Genomic DNA, 7331 nt, shown 5'->3' with positions numbered 1-7331 from the left:
ACCCACCACAGGTACCAGGCATGGTGCTCCTCTATCAAATGCTCAAAATCCCAACGTCCCGCGTTTCCTCTTCTAGATGGCAGATTTTGTAGTGGATTTCAATTGCTGCTGCTCAGCTATCCCACTAAATTGCGTTTTTGAGTCAATTTGCTTGTTTTTTCTTTCTAGAGGTAATGCGTGAGATTGGCGCTGTGATTTGGGGTTTTGTTGGACCACCTGGGCTGGAAATGCCCAGAGTTCCCAGTCGTGGCGTGACCCAATTAGCTCCATGGGGGCAATTCATCCAGAAATCCAGGAAGAAAAATTCCATTGATACGGAGTTCATTTCCCTTGCGAAAATAGCCGTGGTTTCCAGGTAAGCCACCTGGCAGGGGAACGCGGCGTTTGGCAGCCTCTCCTTTTTGTCACATCCAAGCGGGATTCCCGCAGCGCCCTTCGGTTCCTTATCGTTTCGGTGGACGACTCATTCCTTCTCTTCGCCACAAGGTGGTACCAGGAAACACAGAATCAGAGCTGGAAGCCTACAGATGGCAGCCCCTCCGTGCGCTAATTGGGAGCGGGAGAAGCGCTTCTCCACCGCTCTCCTCGGCCACGTCCAGCTTCAGAAGATCCGCGTTAGGCCAGCGGAAATCACCTGAGCAGCGAGTCTCCTTTTGCATCCTTTCAAATGTTTCCATCCAACCACGCTTTGCAGTTTTTGTTACGCCTTTGCTCGGTGCCCACACAGAGCAGTCTGCTGCTGGGGTGCAGGTTTGCTGGCGTCTCACAGGCAGCAACATGAACACAGGCCTCTCAGATTTCATTTCGACAGTCACTGGGCAGTTCCTTTATTCCTCAAGCAATGCAGCTGCTGTGACACACGTCCTGACCACGTAAGCCTAAGCTGGTTATCCATCTCACCTATCCTCAGCTGGACAAGAGGTACTTTATATCTTAAACCCGGACTGAAATAGCTATTGTATAAGCCTGATCAGTTTTAGGCTTGTTGGCACTGTTTTATGTCAGATGTGCTGAATCTTCAACCTGAGATGATTGTACCATACTAAGAAACAATACTTCATCACAAAGCTTCCTGTACTTTTTGTCATGTTTCCCTTTGCTTTTGTATGCCAGCATCCGAGTGCATTTGAATTTTCTCCACTAAATTTAGGATAGATTGTAAAATTCAGAGCTTACTTTGCTATCTAGCAACTTCTAGCAGCATTGCACTAATGCCCCTGTCTGCTCTAACAATGACATCCTCCCATATGTACTGGGCTGAAGCAATACTGCCACTTGCAGAGAGCTCTTTGTCCTTAACCTTGTACGTTGTGAAACACTTCAGTTATTGGGTTATCTCCTTCTAACACCTGCTTTCGATGTTTACTTCTAACAAGGAGCGGTGCATGAAGCTGGAAAGGAAGCAGCTGCTTACAAGAGCTGGAGAGATGGCATGTGCAGCACTCAACACGCTCGTGATATTTCCTTGAAGATCAGCCCCTGGTTACCCAGCCCTGTAGTTCTTTTTCTTCCATTCTCAGTAACTGATCTGGACAGAGATTACTGTGCTCAGTGGATTTATTGGATATAGTGGACAAAGTACCACCCAGAATTACAGGAAGGCAAGGATTCCAGTTGCTGACAAATGAAGATACAGCAACACTGAGATCAGTTGTTTCAGAGACATCTGAGTGAGCACCATGCTGGAAAATACAAGATTTTATTAATGTCTCCATTAAATTGGCGTTGTCGCAGTTCCCTGCTAATTCCTAGATAATAAACCTACAGTGATTACTTAATGATGTGCAAAACGACCAGACCAGAGCCCTCACCACTTGTGTGGGCATGCTTAAGAAGTTGGGTTTATTGATGAACTCATGAAAGGAACTATTGCTATCAACAAAGCAAGGAAGTGCCAGCCACAAGTTTGAAGGGGGAAGGGGAAAAAAAAAGCAAACTCAGACCAGATAGACCTTTTCTTCCTATCACTGAGGTGGTGAGCCTCACGGCTGCCTCAGTGGGCATAGTAGGTGGGCTAGAGCGCATTGGCCTCTGCAAGCTTAGCTTATATACAGTGCCTGACTTGCAGGGGTGAGTAACCAGACTGCAAAGATAGACTGCCCCAGTGTGACCCCGAGGTCCTTCACACGGTGCTCAGCTTCATGGCACGCTGCCTTTGTGCAGTGAGAAATGCAGTGACCTCTTTTCTGCTATCCAAGGTGTGTAGTTCATGCCTGGAGAGAGGAAATGGTGCCTGGGCACAGAGCAGGGCACCAGTTTCAGAACCAGACACACAGACGGAATTGTGGCCTCTTTGCATTTGCGTACCGTTAGTGCAGCAGCAGCTCCCGTGCCCAGCAGTTGCGCAAGTCTCCATGCAATACCCTGCTTTACTCACAAGAGGGATTATTCCCATTTTTGCCACCTCACCAGCATTGGTTCTGCTGATTTTTTGTGTTTCTGACAGGGCCTGTATCTGCCCCTCCTGAAATGCTCCCAGCAGCAGAAGAGCTCGTGCCAAGAGTGCCCCAGTGCTCTGCAAGGAGGGACCTTAAACCAGCAGAAACTGACTCCTGTATTAATTTCCAAGGAGTGGGCAACAGCTGCCAAAAGCTGTTCCCATCTCTGTTGATCAATATTGCCTTTCAACAAGCATGTGGTGTTACTGGGTGCTAACAGCACTGTGTTCTTGGTGCTCCAGTGTCCTCGTACTTGATAGAAGACTTTTAAGTTAAATAACATTGTGCAGTGTTATTTATTACCCATTCCCAGCATGCTGGCCTTGTTTCCTCCATGCCTTATGCTGGGATGCTGCCACAGGTCGTTCATCTCTAACTGTGTTAGCAGCTTTTCACACTGGGATAGAAAATGAGTCTGTGCAGATTTTGAGCGGGCGAATGAGGTGTGGCCAGGACTCTGGGGAGCAGTGCTGGGAGCATACACCTGATTTCCTGCAGGAGAAGGCTGAAAGAAGCCTCTACCTACCTTGCAAGAACCAAGCCTCATTTTTGCTGTCACTGAAGTCAGCAGCAAAACACAAACTATCTTCCAGAGCTGGAACACACTGAAGTGCTGACTGCCTCTAGCAAAACTGGTATAGAACACCTTCATCGGTAGGAAGCAGTGTGCACTGAAGCTTTTATTTACCCCCCGGGTGACAAATTACGACTTTACAGCTGAGCAGCACCACCCTCCTCTCTTTGCAGCCGCAGAGATGCAGCCCCAGCTTAACACAGCATAACAGAGGCTGCTTCTTACCATGTGGAAGCCCTCAGAGTTTGAAGGAAAGAAGATAAGAGTATTCTTCTTGCTTTTCATCTTAGAAAACCTGAAATGATCTTTTCTGAGCAGTTATAGAATGGCAACGAGGGGACGCACGCACCCAAAAGCAGGCAGCTTGTTGGTGCTTTGGGGCTGAATGGGAGTGCTTAAATGGTGACAAACATGATTCTGAATAAATCCGATATAAAGCTGCTTTATAATTTCCTCATCTTCAGGTTTGTCATCAGAACTTCTGAAAAGCACTTCCAGTTTAGAAATAGTTTTGTTTCTAACTTTGCATCATGGCGTCCCAAACTGTGTGACGGAGTTATGAGGAGCAGCAATCTGTGTGTGCCCTGGGTTAAGCAGGATGAGACTCACTGAGCTGCGTGGTGAAGGCTCAGAACAGAGGAGTGACGCTTTCCTCTCACCAAAGCTGGGTTTCTGTTGAAATGTGGTTTTGCTTGCCAGATTCCCCTTCCCTCTCTGGAGAAACCGGGATCTGCACAGCTCCGTTTGTTCTGTGGGCACACGAAGCAGAGGGGATCTATTTGTATGCACTTAAAGGACCCCTCATTGCCTTGCAAATTCTTAAACCCCAAAGAACGGTAGGGACGGGCTGCACACAGCAGCTCTGCTCACTCATCTTTCTCCCTGGCTGGGGCACAACAAGAACAGGCCGGACGGTTTCCCTTCTGTTTACAGTTTCTCAGAGTTTTCTCTTTCATGTTGTTGGTTCCTCGAATAGCTGCAGTGAAATTAACTACAAACACATCCAGATGCTAATTAAAAACAAAAGGTACTGAAGCATTGCTCACACTGAGTAACTTACTGCATGTGCCGTACACCTGCTTTAAAAATCTCCCTCAAAGGAAAAATAAAGCAACTGCTTGGTTTTATGTGGCTTTTTGTGAATGTCTTTTTCAGTTGTTCTTCCAGACCTGGAGCTGCTGGCATCCAAGAGTGCCCGGCTGTGTGCCTGCCTTCAGCTCAGAGCAGCAGAGCTGATGACAAGCGCTGCACGGCAGCTTGCGATGCTTGGAAAGGCTGAGCTGAGCTGAACGGCCTGGAGCAGCTCCTCTGAGCTCCTGGTGTGCAGCAGCACTGAATGGAATTGGTCAGAGCGTGATCAGATCGCATAGTTGGAATGCCAAAGGAACGAGTCACCTTCCAATCTTAGCCAGTGTTAAGAAGACGTGTCCAGGTTTGCAACAGACAGCTTGCTCCTTTTGTTTGAACGTGAAGCGTTCTGTTCTGCACAGAAGCAGGATCAGACCCCCCACTCATTGATTTGCATCCAGGAAACGGAAGGTAACTGATATCAGGGAGACCGCCGGGGTGATTGTATCCATGACAACCAGCAGATACGGCCCTCCTGCCTGCCAGCTCTTCTCTGGTCGTCTCCTCTGCCTTCCCAGCTCCCATGGGTCCCTCTCCTTGAGGCGCCCCTTGGTGCAGTTCAGTGTTCCTGAGAGACAGCTGCCAAATTTCCAAATGAAATGTGGCAACAGCTTAATCAGTTCTTGCGTCCATCAGCAGAACTCTTCCCCAACATGAGTTGTATCTGCTTCTGCTAAGGGCTCCCTGGCAGCCCCAAAGGAGGCTTCAGGAAATCTGGTCTATGGAGGATAGTCGTGGTTTGCAGGCACACCGCACAGATGCAGGCAAAATGCAGCATGCAGCCCGAAAGCATTTCAGATATGCCAGCCACCCTAACAAATGCAGGACTCAGTGAGCTGAGCGAGGCAGCACGATGCTCACCTCCACTGGAAGCGTTGGTAGAAGTTAAACATGTTGTTCACTGAGCAGAGCTTCAGTCTGCACGTGTTCTTCCGGGAGGAGAGCTGCCTGCACTGCAGTCCCCGAAGATTTCCTTGCCCCACACCTGCTGGAGTGTCCCTCCTGTATTCCAGACCTGCCCTGGAGAACGCTGCCATGGGAGGCAGTGCACAGCAGTGAGCATCGGGAAGAAATCTGTCACAAAAGAGAAAATCAATTCTGCTGCTGAATCCAGCCAGAGCTCCTCGTTTGCAGGGCTCCTGCTTTATATCTTCAGTGTGATGTTTGAACCGCGGTAAGGAAAAATGCCTCCCTGGGATCAAAACAAGGTGATTTATCATCTCTTCCTCCGCACTGGAAAAACAAAGCAGAAGAGGTGAGGAAATGAGAGCCTGAACAGAGAGCTGGGCATTAGAAGACAGGACGTGGAGTTCAAGTTCTGTCCTGATGACCTATTGAAAACACGACTCAGTTTCCCTATTAGTGATAGGGCTAACAATGAACTGATGAGTGAATCTTAAAAATGCAAAGAAGGCTGCTGTAAACTCTAATTAAACGGCCCTCTGAGTGTATACATAAAGCAGATTTCAAGAGTCTTTGTAAATTGCAGCAGGCATTTGGGATTCAGCTTGTGTGTTCTCATGCCTGCAATCTCTTTGCATCTCCTTATATGTGTAAAAGCAGCGTAGCATGAAGCCCACAGTTAAAGACAGATGCTCGCTGGCTCCAGGAGGAACAAATGGATGCTGTGAGCTGTGGGAGCACTGCACAGCTGGGTGGAGAATCACTGCCACATCTTTCAGTGTAAGCAGTTAAAATCAGCGTCTGGTTGTGTGGGTAAGGACCAGCCTCACTACTTCTGCCTTGGAAGGGCTTCCTTGGGGACAGTGGGCTTAATGAACATTGCCAGCCTCCCCGAAGAGGAGAATGCTACAAACCAAAAGCCAGCCAGCTTGCAGAGCAAAATGCAGCTACCACTGTATTTGAGGAGGATTTAATTCTTTTTAAACGAAACCAACCAAACATTTCAGAGTTCTGGATTCTCACTGAATGTGATACTGTTAGCGGGGCTCTGGTTAGCTGGAGGACTCTGTTTCTCATAGCAGCAGTCTACATGGCAGTGCAGAAATCCTGCTCAGCAGCCTTCTCCAAAGTGTCAGCACATAGGTTTTAATCACTGTGTTTAGCTGCTTACCCAAAGAGCAGGCAGAGCATTTCTTGTACCCTGCTTTCAGGGTGGGGGTTGCTTTTATAGCTGCTCTTTGGCTAGAAAATAAACACCAGGGTCCACCACCTCGTTTTGCTCACCCAGACAGCAGTGACACATGTCACGTCCTGTACATCTCCTGCACTCGAGTCGCAGTTATTGAAGGAAGGTCAGTCTGCAAATCGATAGCATTGCTGCTCTGAGTGCCATAGGTGGGGACTGAGAGGCCCAGCTTGCCCACCCAGCCCTGCTGAGTTGCTGTGCTGTTGCCTGGTCTTTTGGGGGATGCTTCTGTAACTTTGTGGGTTCCCTAGAGCTTCTTCAGCAAAATTCTCTGCTGGCCTTTAACCAAAGTAACTGCACAGATGCAGGGAGTAGACACACACAAGTTATTTGTAGTCTCCCCAGTATCTTTAGTTTGCTGTTGTATGAAAAGAATTGGGCAGGATAGTCCTTTGTTTCGGTGCAATGGCACCCGTGGGTGTAGAGCTCTCCATTTCTCCAAGCAGGACGTCACTGCTCCATTAAGCCTCACAGTTCCTGCATTAGCCGAGCTCCAGGGCAGCCTGCCTGGCATCCTGCTGCAACACACCAAGGACTTTCTGCATTTCTGTAGACCTCCTGGGGGGATGCAGGGATGCAGCAGTGCGTTCCTTCCTTCCTTCCTTCCCTCACTGACCTCCCAGCACTCAGCCCCAGCCCACCCCCACTGTGCCCCTTGGTGTCACATCTCCAGGGATAGGAACTCCACCCCCCCCCCCCCCCCCGGGCAGCAGAGCTGGGAGTGCTGCAGGATGTGGCACAGAAAGGTCACCTTCGTGGGACTTGGCATGAAAGCACAGCAGGTCACCGAGAGCGGTGTCTCATTTTGTTCTCCTTCCTACACACACTCCTCTATGCATTCCCAGCCTGGACCTGGTCGGGATGCATGCAGAGAAGCTGGAAACCTGGAACAGGAGCTGCATTTTGCAAACAAGTGTAGAAGGTAAGCAGGATGCCAGCACTGACATCATCGTGTTATCGATGCCATTTAAAACAGGTTGCAATCTGCAGCAGCTGGAGGAGGGATGCGAGCAGACGGCATGCCATGTACCGAGCAATAAGG

Source organism: Tetrao urogallus (genome assembly GCF_951394365.1).
Source record: "Tetrao urogallus genome assembly, chromosome: 23".
NCBI lineage: Eukaryota > Metazoa > Chordata > Aves > Galliformes > Phasianidae > Tetrao > Tetrao urogallus.
This window is presented reverse-complemented; position numbering follows the sequence as displayed.